Raw genomic sequence first — 23,107 nt, 5'->3', positions numbered from 1 at the left:
AGCATAAAACTCGCAGCTTAAAAGGTGCTTTGTGCCTTTTCTGGGGATGTGTGCACACTTTGCTGCCAGCCTGCACTTCCCCATCAGAAACTCTGCTCTGGAAATGTCAAGATATTCTGTTACAAGACATGGCTTTATGTCTGAAGGGTAATACCCATTAGTCCTAACTCATTCTGCCTCTATTCTACAGGAGGAAAAAACCAGTTTTATCACTGCAACCGATTCGGATCTGCAAGCCAGAGTTGTAGTTGCCTTTCCCTAGTCCATGCAGACCTGCTCACATGAAGGGAGTATGTTTCTATGCTTCTGTATGTATGCCTCTGTACTTGGAGGTCTCAAGATGAATGTTTCTAAAGCTAAGATTACAAAGAGAAGTATCTCAGCTGTTACTCAAATTTTGCTCACAATTTGAGAGCTGTGGAAGGGATCAGAGGAAGTAAAAAGTTTTTATGCCAGTTTTTATGCCAAAAAAATCTGAAATTATGCCAGAAGCAAATAAATATTTCAACTAGAAATTAGTTGTTCACTGGTTTTCAACAAACACATGCATCCAGGAATTAAATGTTTTAGGTTTCAGGGGCGATGAGCTGCAGTGAACTAATCTGATACCACACACTGCTGTAGCAGAGAAAGGGATAGTGATGGATCCACAAAGAGGATGTGATTACAGCAAAAAGGAAAAGAAGAGGGAAGAGGAATAAGAAAAAAAAGAAAGAAGAAATGGGAAAACAAACAATCAGGACAATTTTTTTTAATTACTGCTGTGAAAAGAAGAAATTCTAACACATTACTTACTGGTATTTAAATGAGTAGTAATTAAAGAAAAATATCAGATATAAACAAGCCTTGGGAACCAACATTTACACATACACAGGTCAGTTCTGTGAGGACTCAACAGCCATTCAGATTTCTGGTGAAAAGAAATAGTAAATAAAACCGAGCAGATGTAAACCACTTATTGCTCAACACTGAGAACCTTTGTAGAGCAAATCCCTGCAATCTGTGTGTATTTGTGCATCAAACTGGTAAACTTACAACCCATTCTGTGATACATTAATTCATTCCCCATTACCTTCTGAAATGCAAAATTATGAAAACTGTCTTCATCAGATATAGAGTAAAATTATTTTTCTCCAATTCTTTAATTCCTCCATTTTTATTCCTCCATTCTGCTTAGACAATTATTTTATTAGAGTTGGAGAAAGTTGGACAGGTGTTTAAGAGAATGGCACATAAAAATACTGTCTCTGTCATATTTTTTTCTGCTTCACCATTTTGATTTATGAGCATTTACTGTTATTTCTCTATCTTTTTAACACATATAGAAAATTAAGATGTCTTCACCATGTTTTTTACAGATAAGTTTCTAGGATTCTGATAAAAATTTGAAACTTTATGACAACATGAATTTTCCCTCTTCAACTTACACTTTCATGGATACAGTAAGGTTCAAAGAAATTTTAAGTCCTTGATATATAGTTAGTTTTCTGTACCTCCAAACTTTCACTGAAGTATATGATACCTATGGAGATGAGTAAAAGTTTGGTTACCAGACAGGACTGGAATCCTTTTAATTAAAGCATGTTTCCATAGGAAAGTGAAATTCTTTATCTTGCCTCAATCTTTCCCCCTTTCATCTTTTACTTTCTTTGCTTCACTGCAAAGTCTTTTCACAAAAAAATCTGTTTTTTCACACTTCTAAATTTTGTTGAGTCCCACTGAGTACAAAAAAATACAAAAAACTAATTTTTTTTTGTTTTAAGTTTTCCCTTTTCTAATTTTCTTTTACAGGAGGAACAGCTTAAGCTCTTAGTTTTATGAAAGATCATGCAAAAGTACTTTTCATTAAAATAAGTTATCCTGTTTTACTGAAAGTTTTGTTCCCATGAAATCATATTGCTTCTGTGGCTTAAAATATTCAATAATGAACACGAATAAAGTGCAAATCATGAAAATCATGTTAAGACTGAGCTTTTTTTTCCCCCCTTGTATTTAATTTAATCTAGCTGAATAAAATACGTGCAAGTTTTGATATCTTCATTTTCTTCTGGTGTAACAACTGGGATTTACATGAAACAAGGTACCAAAATGCAGATATCTATAAATCAATTAACTTCTGGCATTTTAAACCTGGTTCATGACTTTCTCTTAGTTTTTGCCCTTGTCTGTCATTATACAATTTTTTCCTGATTCATGCATCCTCTTCCCATGGCAGGTTTTTATAAATAATCTCTATAGTGATCTACATTTGCTAAAAACCTCTAGAGTCATAAGCAGGGAACAGGCTCCCCTTTTTCAACACAGAACATGTTCAAAGTGTGAGACACGAGCCCAAATGTAAGCTTTTAAAATCATGTAAGTGATAACATCTCCTTCTGTGGTTAATTTAGGGTCACTCCACCATGGTTTCTTAATGACAGCGCTCTCACTATCACCACAGCCAAATCCAGACCTAGGGGTAGATGACATGACTGTTCTTTGTGTAGTGCCTGTAGCCAGGGTTAAGAATAATCCACATCACCTTATGAAATATCTCATAAAATAACCAAGGAAAAATGATAGAATATCCCAGGCCATGAGTCCAAGAATTTGCTAATACCATCATTCCAATACTTCTGCTATACAACTCTTATTCTATATTATATGCATTTCCATTAACTTTCCATACTTTTTCCCTACTCTTATTTTTGGATGATAAAAACAAAAAGAAAGAGAATTTATATGGCCTGAGTGCCTGGAAGTAATTAATTTGAAAAAATTACAAATAGCTGCCTCCTCTTTTGAAGGAAAAAAAAAGTCAAACATAAGACAATTGAATGTGTTTGCAGTACACACATCTTTACCTTTTTATTTTTAGTTACCTTTTTATTTTTAGTTTCTGAATTTTTTCGCTCAAAAAATAATCACTGTTAGGAAAACAAATTCTTCTTTGCTGTCATCAAAGAATGCTGAATAATTTCAATCAGAAATCTACAATCTTCTTTTTTCCTCCTCACCAAAGTCTTCTGAGATTCCAGAAGAGCAGCTTTTCCTTCAAGCTCCCTCAAAGAAATGGATAGCTGAAATAAAATGTTCATTCAGCCAGAAACAGAAATATTTCTCTTTGGAAATGAAAATTTGTGCTGTCTGTCTTTGTGAGTTTCTTTTAGGTTTGTTAAACATAACTCTGTAAAACAATTTCAGCAGGCATAAACTTTGGAATACAATAAATCAAGAGCATAACAGTGGTCTCACAGCTTGAACATGGAAAATTATGTCATCCAGATAATGTAAATCGTTTGAAAATAGCAGCAGACACAAGGAAGATTGCTATGGAATAGTAGTTATAATTTTGAAGGGCAGAGATATATTGTTTCTGCTAGAGGCAAGAACCTGAAAGTGATTTATCAATACCAAAGAACTCCTATGAAAGATTGTTATTTGTTCCCTCCATCAAAAAGCTAGTTGAAACAATTGTCAGTGAACTGGTAATGACTTGCCCTGCAGAGACATGTCGCAATGGGATTCGGTCTTCATATCTCTCCTCCAAAATATATCAGTTTTTAATTGCTGATAAGAAAAATTCTATGGCTAAAACTGAAGAGGCCCTTGCTACATTTTCCTCCTTTCTTAGTCAATCTTTCTTACTCCTACAGGAGTATGCAGCATCTAAAGCTATATTTAAATTCTTCTAATACCAAGAAATTAGCATTTCAATAGTACCAAAATGAAACTTTTTCTTTTCCTGGTATTTTAATGTTAGAATCACTCAAATTACTATATTCCTACCAGTTCCCCCAGCACACACACAAATGGAAAACTTATTCAAGCATCTCTTTGATTGAGCAGCTATTCACAATAATAAGGTTTCCTCAGAATGAATGGGACTATTTGCATTTATTAAATAATTTAGACTCTTCCAATTGCTAATCTAGCATAGGTAAGAGAAATTGTTTGATTTAAAATGTGGCAATAATACGGGTTTTTATAAGGAATGTGACACATTTTGTCATGGCATCAGCTAAGTACCACAAAGCCAGTCTTTCACTCCCCCATGAGTGGAACTGGGGAGATATTCAGAAGAGTAAAAGGCAGAAAACTCATGGATTGAGATAAAGACATTTTATAAGAGAAATCAAAAGTTATACATCCAAGCAATGCAAAATAAGGAATGAAATCACTCCTTCCCAAGGTTAGGCAGGTGTTCAGCCTTCTCCAGGAGAGCATGGTCCCATCAGATGTAACAGTTAATTGGGAAAACAAAAACCATAATTCCAAATGTTTCCACTTTTTATTTCCCCCATCTTTATACATCTTTATACAGTGAACATGATGTCAAATGGTCTGAAAAATCCCTTTGTTCCTGGCTGTGTCTCCTCCCAACCTCCCATGGATCCCCAGCCCTCTCACCAGTGTAAAAGCATGAAAAGCAGAAAAGGCCTTGGCTCTGTGCAAGCCCTTCTCAGCAATAAAAAAAACATATCTACATTATGAACCCTGTGTTCAGCACAAACCCTGATTTGATTACTTCAAAAATGAAAGTGATGTCTGCAGTATAATTGCAAAACATAAATATAGTTGTAAATGGGAAAGAAAAGTATAATTGGACACCTTTGTCTCTGTGGTCACAATAGGAAAATAGGTTTCCTTTGTGCATGAAAGGATGTTTATTTTATGACAAATAATAATTATATACTATGCTCAATCAGAGAAGTCTTGAGTCTCTTGCTGCCACATATGCCCAGGTGTCTCAGATAATTTGGACCATTCTTTCAAAGGACATTAAATTTGTCTTCCTAAAGTGACCAAAATGTGGTTGGCCATTCCAGCACCAATGGAGAGAATCACACATTTAAAAGCATGGACATCTCCTTTATAATCAAAAACTACATTTGGAGGCATTTAATTTAAGTCCATGAAGTTAGCATGTTCTGCTGTTCTATTAAAAACCTGGTACCTAGGGGAAAAAAAATGAAGATAGCTATTTTGGTCTGGATTGGTGCTTTTTATTACAGATAATTGGGAAGAAGAATTTCTACCTAATAGATCGAACACTTTTAAAAAGCCCATAAATGCAAGCAGCAAGGTATAGCTCTGAGCAAAAGAATCTGGGAGCAGAAGAATCTGAACAAAAGAATGAACTAAAAGCTGATGACTTGTGGAAAATTTCTCTGCTCCAGCTTCTAGTTTTTCCACCAACATTAAGAAATATTGACAGTATTGTCTTTTTATATGTGGTTATCAGAGACCTTTCCTGATGTCCATTGATTTTTCCCTCCATTAACTCTGACTATCTTCTACAATGTGACCTAGCTGTCCAAAACCAGTTTGTTTACCATGGATAAACAGCAAAACATATGAAAAATCCTTTTAAAAACAAAAAATAATGCTTCAAAAATGACACAGCCTAAAAGACCAAGGAAAGGTAACAAAAAATGAAGACAATGTAGTTAATATTTCTGTGAGCAGCTGCAATGTTCATCCTAGCATACCATAGAAATTATTTGACTCCTACATTATAATTTTTCTTAAAACACGTTTGGGAGTATTTATATGTACATATTAATAAAATATAAAAAGTCAGTTTATTAAAACTACTGGTTGATTTATGATAAAATATTCATAAATTAATTAAGCATAATTAGCATGAAAATATAGACATAATTTAGATGTTAATTAATTTTGTTTCCCTTATCTTACAAGAGCATATGTGGCATGTCGTTCAGCTAAAGATGTTACACCAAAATGTCCTCTGGAATGTAATATATTTAAAAAACTACAGAGATGCTCAGAAATGCTTTCTAAATACTTTTGTCATAGTAAGAGCTCCAAAAGTATGTAATTGTCATTATATTTGAAACTATGTGTATTTTAAAAAAATGGACATGAACCTCTGATTCCAAGTGATCAAGTGAAACTTATCTATTAACTTGTCTATTCAGTCCCCAGATGTCAGTTACCCAGCTGTACCCTGACATTGCTTTTGCCTCAAATCTTTTTCAACACATTTGTCTATTGCTACCCTTTGTGCTGTTAGTCATGGTGAAATAATGCTTACTAGAAAGTCAGGCATCCAGAAGTGTTTGCACATTCCCCATAAAGAAATTTGAAATAAACAACATTTCTTAGCCTGGAGTTTAGAAAGACATTTCAAAAGCTAATTGAAATTGAGATCTGCAAATAAAGCAAATAACTTTGAAACTTCTTAGCTTCTCAAAATTTAATTTAAAATAAAAATCTAAGGGCAATAATATTTTCAATCACTTTTCTTCTGCAAAAAAGTCAACTGCTATATTTTTGTGAAGGCATCTATTGGGCCTAAATTTCCTGAAAGTATTTGGATCATATTCTGATAGTTCTCAATTCTGATTACCAATTAAGATGAAAATAGTACTCCAGATTTTTACATACAGGAAAGATGGGCAGAAAATAGATAATATTGTCATTTCATGTGCTCTGAACTGTCAGGTACCTGAGGAAAGGAAAGTTTAGGAAAAGTTTAGTGGGTGAAAATCCATTATTTGTAGGTAAATTTTACTTATGCATTTTCTCTAATAGTCATCAGCACTTTGACAATTTCTTGATCGCATCCTTAGTTCAGGCAAGTGTCTTATGAGAAATTCACTTTTGCTTGATGTCAATGGATCCACTAATATTCTCATGGGTCTTTATGTGCTCAAATAATTCGTTTCCTTAAGAATAAGAAGCATTTCTTTAATGGACATTTTTAATTGAAAGACCAACCAAAATTATGCACAGGAGAAAGCACTTTAAAAAAATAAACTTTAGAAGTAGCATCATCCTAGGTATTTTTATACAAGTGTAAAGAGTGAGCTATCCACCTGGAGAAGATTATCAGTAAGTGCAGAATGTATCAGTGTCCATAAAAATAATTAAACTTTAGGGATGGGAAAGTCATGGATGTATGCAGCAGCATTGCAATGTATTTTATATTCATGCCGATTCAAAACATGAAATATGGTCAGAGGAAATATTTCTTTTTCACCTTGAGGTCTGAAAAATGATAATTCAAGTTGATAACCATTGCGTTGCACACTGTATTAGGCTACAAGCCAGACATTTAATACTAAATGAGGCCATATTTGCATAAAGTTTTCAGGATTGGGTTTTTTTCAAGATGGGGGTTGGAAGAACATGCTCCTAGGAAATATTGTGTATGCAGAAAGAAAGAAATATACTTAATATTTTTAAAGTTGATTTGAGTTTACAAAATGTAAAATACTCCCAAAAATGTCCTTTTCAACTACAGTTCTTTCCTGAAATATTTGATAGCACATTTATTTGTGCTTTTCTGGCTGAACAAAAAAAGTCAGTGTTAAATGACACTTCTTTATTGCCTGCTGTTTTGTAATGGTTTTTTTTTTTTTTTCCTTACCAGTCAGAGTTTCCAAAAAATTGCAGTTTGATAACAAGGAGAGCTCAGAAAGTCATTTTAGATAAACTACCAAAGACAGAGAATTATTAAGTGCCACCGAATGAGAAGAACATCTGAACACAAATGTGGCCTTTCTGATATAATTTATTACAGAGCAGTTAAGAAAGTTAACATGAAAGAACATAAAAATTACTGCAATTGAACAGACTAGTGAACCAGTGAATATAGCATTTTCTCTCTGACAGTAACATGAAACAAAGACTTTGAACTCTATGTTTTCTATTTTCAACTCCTTCTTCTTCTTCTCCTTCCCTTTCCCTTCCCCATCCCCTCTCATTTCACTGGGGAAAATAGAAAAAACAACTCAAGGGGATTCAAGTCCAGTTTATTTGTAAAATAAAAATACTTATAAACTTGTTTACAAAGATTATGAGTAACAAAAATTGAAAAAAAGCACCCTATATTTAAAATCCCCGTATTTAACTGACCAGAAATGTGTTTAATTTTTTTTTTTCATTTTAGGAAAAACATGTTTTATTTAGTATCAGGAAAAAAATTTTTTTAAATCTCCAAAGAGTTGTGAAAAATGGAAAAATTGATACCTTTTTAAGTGTTGTTTAAACTCAAAGTGAATACTTAAAATGATTCGGAATTTGCAAATTATTTTATTTTTGTTATATGTATCTTGATCCCATGAAAGTTTAACAATGTTTTGCAATTATTCCCATTGAAATCCCTGAAATCAGGAAAGAAAGGTAAACAGACAGACAGAGATGGAACTAAAGAAATTAAATTGAAAAAAGAATGTTACCTCATGAAAAGAAGGAAAGCAAATGGGATGACATGAAGTGCAGGAATATGGACTGAAGCTTGCCCAATTGATCCTCATTGAAATAGCAAGATTTCATTCCCTTTCCTGAAAAGAAATTCTCTTTTTTGAGAGGGACTAAACAACTCAGTACCCATATTTTGACTATTTTTGCTTTTTTCTTTATCAGAATGTAGCATTGGAGCCCTGCCAAATTTTCCTGTATTTCTCGAATCAAAAAATGTATTTTAAATTCTGTCTTTATGGTTCTCAATCTGTTCAGGTCTGTGATGACTTTCTCTTCTTATTCTGAGTCATTATTGACTTCCAACAGGAGTAGGCAGCTCTGTGTTTATTCCCTACCCAATTTGGTACAATTCTTTCTGTTTCAGATATAAAACTTTCCCTTTGCTTATGACCTTTAAAGATTTTGCATGTCTTTAACACTTTAGGAAGTAATATTTCTCTTAGGAAAATTTACAGATAATTTTAAGAGAAGATGCGGTTGCAGCCCTCTGGAAGCCATTCTACATGAATAAAGATTGAGCTGAGATCAGGTAACAATACAACTTAAATCAAAACAGATATACCACTTTAAAACTTACCTCCGGTTACTGTGTACAGCTCACTGTCCTGTCTTTCTAAATTGTCTTATTGCAACTTATCTACAAATGTATTTAGTTACATCTTTATTGCTTCTAAATCTTGTTGCCTATACTTTAATCAATTTTTATGCTGCTCTTCTCTGTTGCCAAAAGCAAATGCCAATTTAGATATTCTTCTCTTTGCCCCTTTATTGCTGTTTTGCACCTATTTGTGAAAAAAAATTATTGCCTTCTGAGAATCACTTTAGAAAATAGCATTTCATGTATCGCCAAATGGTCCCATAAGATAATGAATAATAAGGAAGAAATAAAGGGGAACTGCCATTTCTCTGGGTTTTCCCAGAAGTCCACAAAAAGATTTAAATCGATAGGCTGCGCTGAAAATATTTATGCCTTCCAGGGTTGAATAATGATAATGTAGCAAGTAACAGAACTATTACTATGGATAAACACAGAGATTAATAAATTCCCAAGTCAGCAACTCCTTCTGCTGTGGAAAAATTTGGCGTAACATGATTGATGATTAAAGTAAAAAAGACTAAAGCCCTAATTTCTGAACATCTGAAGCAGGTTCTCTGAAAATCACCTGGTTTTCACAGGATAACATAGTCATTTCCTGAAAATCACTTTCAAGAGAGCCCAGATATTACCAGACCCCAAAGGTCGCTTGAGGGAGAAAATCTCAGGCTTTTCTGTGAGAGCTAAGCACACAGCAGAACACACAGCAAGCTCTTCACAACAAGCCATACAATCATCACATTAAAGTCTGCCAAAACCAAAATGATGTGGGGAGTTCCCTGTGCCTAGATTCTCGTTCCCTCATGAGCACACACATCACTCCTTATGAGACTGCGAAGTTAGAAATGACTAATCAAAAAAAGATATTTGATTGAAATATTAATACTGTTGTCTGAGAAAAGAAAATTAATTTTGGACTCCTACATTTGGCACTCTGAGTGCCAAATATAGGACCATATACAAAACAGAGACTTCACAATCAGTACTTACACAAACATGAATGAAGCTGCTCAGGAGATTCCCACTGATTAGGCCTGGCTGGGATATTTCAAAACCAGGGCAATATCCTTTGAATTCACATCTCCCTAATTCATTTTTTTAAAGTCAAACTAAGTCTTTGTAAAGAGAGTTCTAAAGAGAAAAAAATAACTCCTTCTGTAATTTCCAATACAGACAGTAACACACAGGACACCACACACAAAGTCCACAGTGTGGCTAAGGTTTAATGTTTACCATTTAGTTCAACAACAATTATTTTAGAATCAACATATGGAACATCTGCACAAAATAAACTATTTCCCCCCTTGAAGAAGTAAACACAGTACTTTAGAAACTATGTTTTAGATAAGCACATGCCATGAGCTTATATTTTATGCAGGATGAATATATGTATTTAGCACATATTACCTCATTTTAAATCAATATAACACTTCACATGAGTACAGGCTTGTGTTGTAAATTTGTACTCAGTTTGTGAAAGATTTGTTTAACAGATGATGGGAGGAGGGGAAACATTCCATTATAGAAAATGAGTCTGCAAAATAATGCTATCCTACAGAAACTCTGTGTAGCAGAACACCTAAATCCTATCATTTCTTCTTTATTTATTCATAGAAACAGAAGAATTAGAAAAGCTTAACAGAAAGTGCTGAAATTAAATGCATTAAATATATTTTCTTGCTTTAACCATGAAAAAACAAACCTTGAAGAGCAACACAGGCTTTCTCATGGCTGGACACAGTTGAAATCACTGACAGCAACATGCCAAATGAAATCAGACACACTGTTTAAAATCTGATGCTGATTTGAGTAAGTCCAGTCCAGCTTTGTTTTACTATTAGCCACAGTTTTATTATAGCATACAGAAAAAAATACCTAATTTATCTTTCTCTTCAGTATAGCTGCAGCAAATTTTACTGAGACTCTCTCCTAGAGCTCTCATCCTCTACCAACCAGTGTACAACAGCTTCAGGGATGGGTGCAGATCGCCATCATTCCAGCTACCAATATAGAGACAGATATACAAGGTGAGTTTCAAAATTACCAGTTGTGCTCAGTATTGGTGTCAGTCCTGTTTAATATCTTTATTGATATTCTGGATGAGTGGATAGAGTGTAGCCGCAGTAAGTTCATGGACAACAAACATTAAGTTGCTGATCTGCTAAAGTGTAGGAGGGATCCGGACAGACTGGGTCAGCAGACCAAGGCCAAAGGCATGAGGTTCAGCAGGTGCTGGTCCTACACTTCTGTCACAACAATCCTGTGCTGGGGGAAGAGTGGCCAGAAAATGGCCCTGCAGAAAGGGCTGAACATGAGTCCGTATGTGCCCAGGACACCAGGATGGCAAATGGCATCCTGACTTGTAAGAGAAATCGTGTGGCCAGCAGAGTCTGTGATCATCCCCCTGTACTTGTTACTGGTGAGGCTGCCTCTCAAATCCAGTGTTCAGCTCTGGGTCCCTCATTACAAGAAAGACATTTAGGTGCAAGAGTGAGGCCAGAGAAGTGGCACTGAAGCTGATGAAATGTCTGGAGCCCAATTCTAGTGAAGAGCAGCAGATGGAACTGCTTACTTTCTTGGCCTGGATAAAAGAGATTCAAGGAGGACCTTACCAATGTCTACAACATAAAAGGAAATAGGGGGTCAGTTTTCACAAGCAACAAGGGATAGGAGAAAAGGAAAGGTCCCAAGTTGCACTAGGGGAGGTTCACGTTGGATATTAGGAAAAATTTCTTCACTGAATGGGTGGTCGGGCATTAGAACTGGCTCTCCAGGGAAATGGTGGCATAAGTATCCCTGGAAGAATTCAAAAGTTGTGTGGTTATGGCAGCTATGGACAGGGTTTAGTGGTGAACAGTGTGGTCCTGGGTTAAAGTTGAGCTTGGTGAACTTTGAGGTCTTTTTCAATTTTAACAATTCTATAATTGTATGATTATGAATAACAGTGGAACTGCCAGAAAGAAAGTGCTTTTAAAGGTGAGCCAATCATGTTGATATAGTTTGAAAGATATTTCCTAACCCATTTGGTTCAGATTGTTTTCCTTTTGCTCCCTCTTTTTGGTTTGAATTTACTGGACTTTCAGACAGAGCAAATGTTAAGAGTATTATGAAGAACAGCCACAGATGTTAAATTTGAATTTGCAAATATGAACCTTTGGAACTTTTATGCTCCTTCAGTCAGAAAACAATGATTTACCACATAACTTCTAGGTCTAGCTAAAATTGTGACTGCCTAGCACCACAATGGGGGTAAAAATGTACAATTTTATTTTTGTGATAAATAATTATGGGCAAAATTATTTGAGAGGAGTCTGATTTTATTCCTCCACAGTATGAAAAAATGGATGTGTACCAAGAGACTGGCTGACTTAAAATAAGACTATACAGAGATAGTTATGTTGACAATTGCATTATATTCAAGACATACTAAAGTAATTGAATTATTTTTATGAACTATAGAAGGCTTTGGATAAGACCTTAATTGTTTAATTTCTTGGTGCATTTAGCAAACAGTTGAGCATTTTTGTTAAAGAATGATCTGAGGGAATTGGATATTGATGAAAAAAAGGAGGTAGAATTTTTAGATAAATTACCTTCTATGAACTGTTTGCCAAAATTAGCAAAATCCCTGAATCTCTGTGGTCTCCCAGAAGTAATCATCTGTCATCTGTGTACTACAGGTTTTATTTTCAGCCTTCAAAAGTAAAAACCACATTTTAACAACACCTGCTGCCTACTACCAAATGTATTGCCACACAAACTGTACACTGTGTACTGAAATTCAGGTTTAAAGAATTTCAAGACGGAAACATCAATTTCGGATCTGTTCTGCACCATATGCAAGGCTGAAAAATTAAAGTCAAGGAACAGATACTGAAAGACTAACACTGAAATCCTACATAAATAGTAACTCTTACTGCAACTCTGCTATCACCTGAACTGAAATTAGTGATGTAGGAGAATAAGGGGAAAAAGCTCCCCACTTAATATACCTTTCATAGTCTTCAACACATAAACTATTATTTATGATCTATTATGTATAGAGCAATTTTCAACCTTTCTGTGATTCATGGTTCTGAAGGAAATTTGTAATGTTGGAGAGTTCGGTTTTGAAAGTTCATCTTATGCAGAGTTCCATGTAGCACACATTAAATTATTCCTCTCAGTCAATTTTGCAAGTTATTTCAAAGAATGGGTAACTCCCTGGAGTCTGTGGATCACAGGCTGAAAGCCACTGATCTGTAGGACAGTTGTCAATGTGAGGTTTTCAAGCTCACTTCTTGTCATGTCTCCTATTCAAATGGTTTGGCAGTGTGTGCTTCTACTTGTGCTGTCTGTGCACTCGTACAATTATGAGTCTGATTTTCTTTAAAGAAAGAGGGAAAGAGGTACTTTTGTTTAGACAGCCAAATATCACACAGCCATTTGCTCACTCTAACCCAGTAGGGTGGGGGAGAGAAGAAGCAAAAGAAGCAAAATTTCTGGAATGAGAAAAAGGTATTTTAATAGAACAGAAAAGGAAGAGAAAATAATGATTTTTAAAAAATGTAAAAAACAAATAATGCACCACGCAGTTGCCTACCAGTCACTGATTGATGCCCTGATGTTTCTCGTGCAGTGGGCCACCACTGCCCACCCCCTACCCCATTTCTTTTATGCAGCATGACACTATATGGTATGGAACATCCCTTTGGTCAGTTTGGTTCAGCCATCCTGGTTTCTTGTGCACTCACAGCCTCCTTCCTGTCAGGGCAGCATGGGAAGTAGCACTGACTTAGTGCTACTCAGCAATAGCTAAAAAACCAGTGTGTTATCAATCTTATTCTCATGCTAAAGCAAAACACAGCACTCAGCCAGGTACTAGAAAGAAAATTAACTCTATTCCAGATGAAACCAGGACAATGGGATCAATTCTAAATTAGGAATTTTAGTTATTTGCTGGTTCTTTAAATCTCAGCTGTTAAAGTTACTTTCTTATATAAGGAACTTGGCAGACCATTAGAGATTGGGGTTATGGGGTGAGGAGGTGAGGAAAAGTCAAAGGATAAAAACATTGAACTTTTATGTTTGGGAGGGAACGGTGGAATTTTCAAGTTTCAAACCAAAGCTCAGCCTTTAAAATCCCAGCCTACATGTATTTTGCATGGAGTTATTCAAATTAACAGGAAACATTATTAAAATAATGGTACACAATATCATGGAAAAATTAATCTATCATTATTTTAAAGCAATAATAAAAGAGATGACTGATGTAAATCAGAGTGTATTTTGATAGCAAGTCAAAATCAGTCTAATTTTTCCTCACTGAAAAATACTAAGAAATCCAAGTTATGTAAATAATTTTCATTACAGTTCACTCAAAGTTCATAGAGATCTCTGTTCAGCAATGCAGATAAGACTCCAATAAGTTCCAATGAGAATGGAAGAACTACATTTCTCTGTTATCTATTATAGAAGAAGAGGATGTGGTATCAGTTCTGATGGCATCAGCTACAGGAAAATTCCAGAAAATATAGTGTTTATCTAATTACTTTTGAAATACTTCTATTCATTTTAACAGAAACTGGATCAGATAATTTGTGAAGAGAATTATACAGATTAAGGCATCAGTCTGTTCCTCCTGCATGGCATTTCACCATACTGAAGATTATTCTGCAAGACAGGGATCAGAAAGAGAACCAGTTCTTCAGAACAGCAAAGAGTTCAGACTGTGTATCACAAACCCAAATGTCAGTGTACATAATATCTGTGTGAACGCAGACTACAGAAAAAGTCCCAGCAAGTGGTACCCCTCACTGAGTTGCTGCTTCTAAATTTTGTGAAAACTGTGAGAGAAAAGACAAAACAAATTATAAAATACGCTTCAATATTCTCGTTACAGTGGATACAAAAACCATGCAAAAAATCAATTAGAAATGAAACTGCTGGGCTGTATATAAGGACATAATATTTTTCTCCTTGTTTCTTTTTTTTTTTCATGTGAGCTATGGATAGAGACAAGCTGATTTGCAACAATACAATAGTCATCTGCATTTTCATGAAATACAATGCTTAAAGACTATAACTATTCTTTCTGCTGCCATAATGGATGACTGTAAAATATAATTAAATGACTCCTTCAAAGCAATTTCCTTAAAGAAGGACAATTGCAACTATAATACACAAACACCTCATCCTTACTATGACAAATATATTAATCTACAATACATTGCCCAAGAGTCTCTTTCATTGTCCTCTGAGTTTCTTATATGCCAGTGCTGTGTTCAGAGTGGTTCAGATTTATGTAAGTGCTAAAATTTTAAAGCCTAGGGTCAAGGACAGGTCCCACCAGTTCCCTTTCTGCTGCATGAGGTTCTGTACCTCACCACATCAGTCCAGCCACAAGCATTCTATGGCAATTCTAAAATTTTGAGATCCAAAATACTTCACTTCTTGGAAATACAATGTGAATATTAATCAGAATCAACTGAGAAAAAGTAAGGTTACTTCAGCAAATTGCTTGAATTCTGGACAGTTTATTATTGCTGTTCTGGATGTTACTGTGACATATAATAATGTAACATAGTATTACCATGAGGTAATATGCAATATAAAGTTAGCGAAAATAATATCTGGTCTTTTCCATTGAAAAATAAAAGAAGGAAAGGAAGGAATTCCTGCCAAGGAGGAAATGAGGATAAATGAGAGCACTAGGAAGGATAGGCCTGGCTCTTACTGTAGCTAATTTGTCAGACTAGATTTCCAATGTGTCTGTAGTCCATCACAACCATTCAGGATGCTCAAAATTATACTGTCTAAAGCCAAATATGGAGACAACTCTACTGATAAATTACTTGAGTTTTGTTCCCTTCCTCCTGTAATTTCCACCCATCCTAGACTGCTTTCCTCGAGCCATAAAAGCTGATGCCATTAATATCAAACTGGGCAGTGTGGCTACCATGTTTCCTTCCCTGCTTGGGCACTATGAGTATATTCTCTTTTCCTCCACTGAGGAAGCAGCTCTTCAAAACATCAAACAACCACCACTGAAGCAGAGAAATCAGACTGTCAGAAAGGTGAAGACACATTGTTCACAACCTAAGACTCTTCTAGGTTGTAAAGAACAAAATCTCATTTGCTTTTGCACAGCTATTGGTAGCAAAACCCAGAGTGTAAGTGGCCTCTTAGGGGCACAGTAGAGATCAAATCCAAGGCTCAGGGCAATCACCAACCTGTGGTTAATTCTGAACAGGCAGAACATAAGGATATTGGTAGGTAGCAACAACAAGCAGAAAAGTGGGGTTTTTTTGTTATTATCAACACCTACATTCTTAAAAGCGTCCTTCATCACCAATATCAAGGCAAAGTGTTCCTGGTGCCATATTCACTGTTACCACTAAGTTGGCCAGATATGTGCCCCAGAGTGTTACCCAAGCAGAACCAGAGTCACATTTCTTCAGAACTGTACATGGGATTTAGTTAAACAATAGTGAAGATGACTGCCTGTAAAGACAACCTATCTTAGTTCCTCTTTTTGTAGAATTTAACTCTGTGTGCCTTCCTGAAATAATATACCTAAAACTTTTTTCCTCCCTGAATCCGAAATTAGACACTTAAAATGTGACAAAACAATCTATAGGACTTCTATTGGCAGGGAGGACACCTTAATGAGAATACCTTCAAAAATTCAACCAGGTCTTTTTGATAAATTGGCCACCTACTTCTTTTCTGATGTTTTTTTTTCCTTTCAAGGATGCATTGTACTTTTCAGCTGGCAGAAGCTGTTGCAGGTGATGAGGAGCAGCCAGTTTGGACATTTTGTGATGGCAACAGTCATCAGCAATAACATACACAACACTTTCCTCTTGGCACATAAGCAACATTTCCCTAGGCATTTTCGATGTTGAACCTTGTCATTCTGCCATTTATGTAGTCACAGAGAAAAAAACCCAAAAGTACTAGTCAGGGTAATTTGTCTGATTAGTTTGGTTTCTCTCTGCTCACAGATGTGAATAGCTGGGGGCCAGAGGACTGTCGTGTTTCCTCTGCAGACCTTCTTCAAGAAAAAATTTTGCTAAATTTACGTAGAAATCTGTACTAACCCTCTGTGATCTGTATAAATTTCTGTATAAATGACATGTTTTGGATCCTTCCTCCTTCTTCATGAGCAATTCTCTATCTTTCCCTTTTAATTACCACTGTATTTGCTTGTTGCACCTGAAACTGACTTGAAGATCTGAGAGAATGAATTTGGGATGATTATTTAGAAAATTCAGCTTTAACTCAAATTAATTCTGTAATGGCCTTCCCGTATGCTCCTTAGGAGCATGTGACTTCATTGGTATTTATTTTTCTCACGTTTTTCAGTGCTATTGCCTTACTTATTCTGCACTTGGTCAAAACCAGACAAGCCCTCTGTGTGACTGGCAGAGCCATCCTATTTCCTTTATAGCTCCCAGAATTCAGGGTGAGATAAGTATATGCAGCTGCAGGATCTGCATGAGGGTCCGTCAGTCACTGGATTAGATTGAACATGGATCCTGGAGAGGCATCTGAACAACACTGACATCAGAAAGTGTTACAGAAAAACATGGCAGAAGAGGCAGCCTTCTTTGCCTAAAAGTAAAAGAGCGAAGTCCCAGCTTGGAAACAAAGTGCAAATAAGGTGAGTAAAATGTCAGAGCTGGTTGGATATCTGTTACTTACTGGTTCACAGCAGGAATAGTGAATGATCAAAAAATAAGTTGCAAAATAAAACACAGTAGAATAATAAATAAAATTATAAAAACACACAGGGAGTTCTAGGCCATTTCTTTTAAATTTGTTTGGTTTTTCAATTTCTTTACATTTCAATGATAATTCTTAAATCTGCCCATTGGGACAGGTGCTTTATTAGGTGCTATTATCTTTATGTCAGCTTATCCTTCAAATGTATTAATATTACAACTGACAGTGTTCTAGGAATTTATTTCATACATTTATAGGTGACCATGCATCATCTTTTACTTCCAAACTGCTTCTTGATCTCTCAGTTTTATCATGAAACTGCTATAAAGGTTTACTTGGTTGAGTCACAAGGCAGTATAACTATTTCTTAACAAGATATACAAACTATAATTTGGTTCTTCATCTAGATCTATTCCATCCAAAGAAATAAAATGAAAAAGAATCCATCACTGGGAATACAAGTAAGCAATACAGAACAGCCTTAAAAGTGTTATAATTAATATAATAAAGGATGGTGGCAAAAGGTATTTTAACAGTAGGTAACAATATTGACGAGATTAAATTGAATTAACCTGGAAAATACTGTTGATATCTAACCAGCTGGCAACAAAAGCCCTCCAATATTGTTAAGTGAATACAGGTTAGTTGGATCTAGCCAGCTTAGAAGCCTGATCATTGTCCAACATCAGTTACTCAGCTCAAAATATATTTTTCAAAAGTCCCATAAAAATGCTCTGAGTGTCTTCAAAAATGGATGTGAGCAATTATTTAGGATATAAATTCTAGTATATGAAAGGAGAATTCTGAAAAAAAAAAGCTTCTCATGAAGTAGCAAAATTAAATTAAATTTGATGATTATGCAACATCTTTAAAAAATATTTTTCTTCAAAAAATAGGGTTTTTTTTTTTTTTGCATTTAGTTTCAGTTTTATTTAATTTTATATTAGTTTAAAAGAAACTACTTTCAACTGGAAAAAGCTGTGTAATAGTTCTGAAATAGTATATGTGGGAATGTTTTCCTGTCCCTAGAAATCACCATATGTTATAGTGTAGTTCCATTTTCACCAAATTATAGTCCACAATATGACGACATTTAATTTTCTTATACTATGTCTTAAGCAGTTACAAGCAAGTCCATCTGATTGTGTATTTTCCCATTACTGGCATCCTGCAAACATTGCATTTGCCAATAATTTATTAGCAGAGTAGCTTAAAAGAAGTGTCTTCATTATTAGCCACAAAATGTGTTCAGGAAGAAACAGGAATATAAGTAAAATGGTTCAAAATGTAGGCAAAGACAGCTGGAGGACAATTTGTGATGCTAAATCTGTGTTTTCAGACATCTATGCAAGTTTCCCAGGATCGTTGTCTAATCTTCTCGGATGTTGAACCTTAGTTGGATAAGTATGAATCTGACATTTTTACCTGTATACACTAGACATGGACTTAATTTGTAGCTCCAATATTTAGTGGCAAGGAAATCACCCAGTAGGTATTTTCAGCAGAAACTGAAGCTGAATCTTGATTTAGGGAGCTGTATCAAGAGAGACAATGGGAAAAGGTGTGTAGAAGCATGGCAAAATAGAGACATGGAGAAAAAGAATAAATATGAATGGCTGAAGTTTCAAAGCATACCACTGACCTCAAAGTAGGTGTTAGATTTGCTGTAAGTTCCATTTTAAAATATGTAGCTTTTAAAAATAGAGAAAATTAAGAAACAATAAATCCAAGCGAGTTATCTGATGGGATTTTGTCTTGGCCTAGTGGTCTTTCTAACTTGAAAAACACAGAAAAGAAAAAAAATTAGTGACATAAGGGTGTCCTTTTCTTTATACATATATTTCAAATGCAATAGGAATTTATGATGCAGTAGGTAGACTTTCTATGAATAAGGAAATAACACTTTCTTTTTCTGGGCATCTCCAATAGTCCATATCCATTTCTGGAAGTAATGGATGACACGATCTTTGCCATTTTCATGGTGCTGCTTGCAAATTTTATTCTACTTGTCTGTTCTTTAGGACAAGCATTTTAGTGCCAAGTGCTTGTGTGGTGAACTTCAGTATATTAAAAGAATCCAGTTCCCCATCTCAGTAAACAAAAATAGCCTTAGACATTCTAACAGCTTGACTTGAATGTATTTTAATGACATTCAAATTCTAGTATTTTTAGTGAATACACTTCTGCTCACTGTTGGAAGTCCCACTGTTCCTGGAATTTCAACTTCACTATGTTTATCAGCAAAAAAAACCCAAAACAAAACAACAAACCAGCCTATGAGACTGCATGTATTGTTTCATTATAGATTTCTGATGTACCACTCAATGGAATGAATAGCTGGAAAACAAAATCATTACAGTGGCAGAAAAAATTCATATAATTCATATGACTATTAAAAATTATCGAGAAAGCTCCTATGAGCAACAATAACCTTAATATGTTTAAACTATACTTATCTTTGATATAAAGCATTTTTTTAACAAAATAAATTTTGCAACTTTTGGAACCAGTTACCATGATTTGCTTTTCATGCTTCAACTACCACAGAAAAAAACAGACTGTGAGCTCATTAATTGTTGATCAAAATTTAGCAATTCTACATTAGTGTTTCAAAAACATAGAAATGTATTCAATGGCCCATCCTTGAAGAGGTTAAAATGTGAAGACAGAAGAAAATTGACATAGAATTACATAGTGCTGGTTTTCCGTTGAAAATTTTGACAGGATTTGTGATGCTCTTTAACCAAGTTTCCATAAGATAGATGAGGAAACCATTAAAGCAATAAGCATTAACTGCAGGATATTTAGATTTATTCATTTGACTTGAAACAAAAGTAAGGAACACAGACCTTGCATTCTCAAAGGTACTTAAAGCTTTAACACTCCCATGCTGCCTAATCCTTCTGTCACCAGGATATGAAAATGAACCTTGCCTTGATTAATATTCTATTAATCCATGACAAAGTACCCATATCACTCACACACTTAGTTTCTCGGTGAGTTCCTGTGATATGCCTCATTAACTGGATTATGCATTTGATCTGATCGCTGTCATGTCGTTCTGGTGACAGCCAGGGTGCCTCATGCTGGACTGTGCAGTAAAGTGTCTTTATCAGAGCCAACCCTTTCCTGTAATGTCTCTCTGAACCCTCTCCTCTAATGTAAGAAATGTTGCCCAAGGTCAAAATGTTTATGATTAAATGTGAAAGTAAATGTTGGTGTCTTGCCTGAGACTAATAGAACTAATTTGACTAACCTTTGATAGATCTTTGAGATAAAATAAAGATGAAAAAGTCTATGCTGAATCATTTCTCATTCAGTAAAAAAAATATATTTTCATCTCTGCTGACTTTTTTTCCTTATAACTTCTGAAGGAGCTTAGGGCTGCGTAAAGGTAACATTCTAACAGCCCTAACATGAAAATTCTCAGCTAGTTACAGATCAGAAAAAACATGATCAACAGCTGCCCTCTTCTTTTCTCATAGAGAACAGCTCCTCCAAATGGAATCAAATTTCCCACTGCCTGGAGCTGCCTGCTCTTCTTTCATCTTACCAAGAACTCAGTCAGCTTTAAAAGTACAATGACTTTTTATCTTGTCTGTAGGGCAAGTGGATCGACCTTGAACAAAAGCCTTTTTCTTATTTTTTACCCTTCTTCTGATCATCCTTTAAACTTCAAATGCCTAATAAATGTTGATATTTATATACACAGAGCTGTATTTTTAAAGGAAGACTGGCTTTAGAAGAGTGTCAGAAAGCAATTTTGTTCCTTTTATCTAAAATGGAAGAAAAACTTTCATTACTGAGACATTTTCTCTCCCCAACATCTGGATATTACAGTTGTTTCTCAGTGGAATTTGAAATGTTGATATTTTCAGAGGAAGGATGGTTTAGATTGTCTTACCCAGCTGATTCTGTCTAGGCTGAAAATTTGTCTAGTGTTTCCTCAAAGATCACGCTTTGTAGTGGACTCAAGCAGTCTATTCTTTTGTTTCAGTATCTTCATTATAAGCAAGTGCTTTTTAATATTTGATCTGAATACTTCCCACAGAATTTACGTCCATTAAAGCCAGTCTTGACAACTCTGGGCATGGAGAAGAGATTGCATCTTTCCTCTTTTCTGCAGTTTCTGTATTATCTGTTTTAATCCAGCTTTAAGTTACCTTAGGAGAAGAAAGGGGAAGTATAACTGATATTTACTACATTATAATTCTGCTTAGTTTAGATGGAGTATTTTAGGCTACAAGTAAACATCAGTGTCATCTTGGCATGTTGATTGAGAAAACTCATATCCAAGCATAGCAGTCCCAGCTTCAATTCAGATAGTGTGCAAAAATCAGTCTCATTAATTCTGAGTATATAACTGTCTGTCATTCAACATAGAACTCTCTACTGCTCTTATCCATAATTCTCTTCACTTTTGCTTTCATAAAAATAAGAAGAATTATTTCTTTGACTAGCTGAGATAACACTGATAGATAAATAAATGCTGATAATATCGATTTCCTGACTTAAGTTCTGTAAACTTTTCAGAGATCATCCCATGTAAAACAGGTAAGATGGTGGCTGTAAGGAAATCCAGCTTTAATGTTGCATTATGCAAGCATCACTGAGAGCCTGACAATGCATCCACTTCTTTGATCATGCATTCAATGCTATGGGACCAAAGTTTTAAGCAAATAAAGCACCTACTGATCTCTATAGGAAAGGCCCACTTTTTATTTCATACTTCAAAGAAATGATTGAAAACCTCTAGCTGAATAAAATCGTTTCTGTAACGAAGTGAAACCACAGTGAAACTGCTCTAATAGTATATAACACACTGTTAGTCAGCAGCTTGAAAACAACCTTCACTGCATAATATAAAATGTAATTTTTACATGGCAAAGTTATGACAGCTTCTTAAAAAGCTCAGTAAATGTAATCTTTTATATACCCAAAATAAAAATTAACTGAGTGCTCCAAGGTACCAAAAACTACTATTTGAGAGCAAGACCAAGAGAGCTCCTGGCTCTGTGGAGGTCAACAGTAAAAGTCTTGGGTCTTGACTAAGCCAAATTGTCTTGACTGTGTCTGATTCAAGGTGAGATCTGATGGATCAGTAAAGCATGAACTAATGTGCACAGAGACAGATGGTCAGTCACCAGCTTGACTTTGATCCTAATAAAGTGTTGTTGACAACATAAGAGGATTTGTTCTTAATTAATAACCAGCTGGATAGAGAGAAATTTTCTTATTTATACCACATATCATACAGGTTAATCAGCCCTGGAATACATATAGATACCTTCCTCTGCCAGAAAGAAAATTGTCTTGGCCAGAGATCATAGCTAGAGAGAGCAGAAATTAATTGAACCTCCTTACAGTATCTAAGGGAACACTGCTGATTGACTATGTATAAAAATGTTAATATGCAAGCCCACTAGATATTATTACTGATATACTGTAAATCAAAATCCTGAGCAATTCTTTGTCTTGAAAAAGACTGAATCCAGCCAGACAAAAATGTTTGCTTCAATGGATGCATGAAGAACAAAAATTCTCTGATTTCAGTATGTCAGGCAAGATTTGTCCATGTTATTTCAGAAAAAAAAA

The sequence above is a fragment of the Zonotrichia leucophrys genome, chromosome 2, assembly GCF_028769735.1.
Source record: "Zonotrichia leucophrys gambelii isolate GWCS_2022_RI chromosome 2, RI_Zleu_2.0, whole genome shotgun sequence".
NCBI lineage: Eukaryota > Metazoa > Chordata > Aves > Passeriformes > Passerellidae > Zonotrichia > Zonotrichia leucophrys.
The sequence above is the reverse complement of the archived record's forward strand: the minus strand, read 5'-3'. Positions refer to the sequence as shown.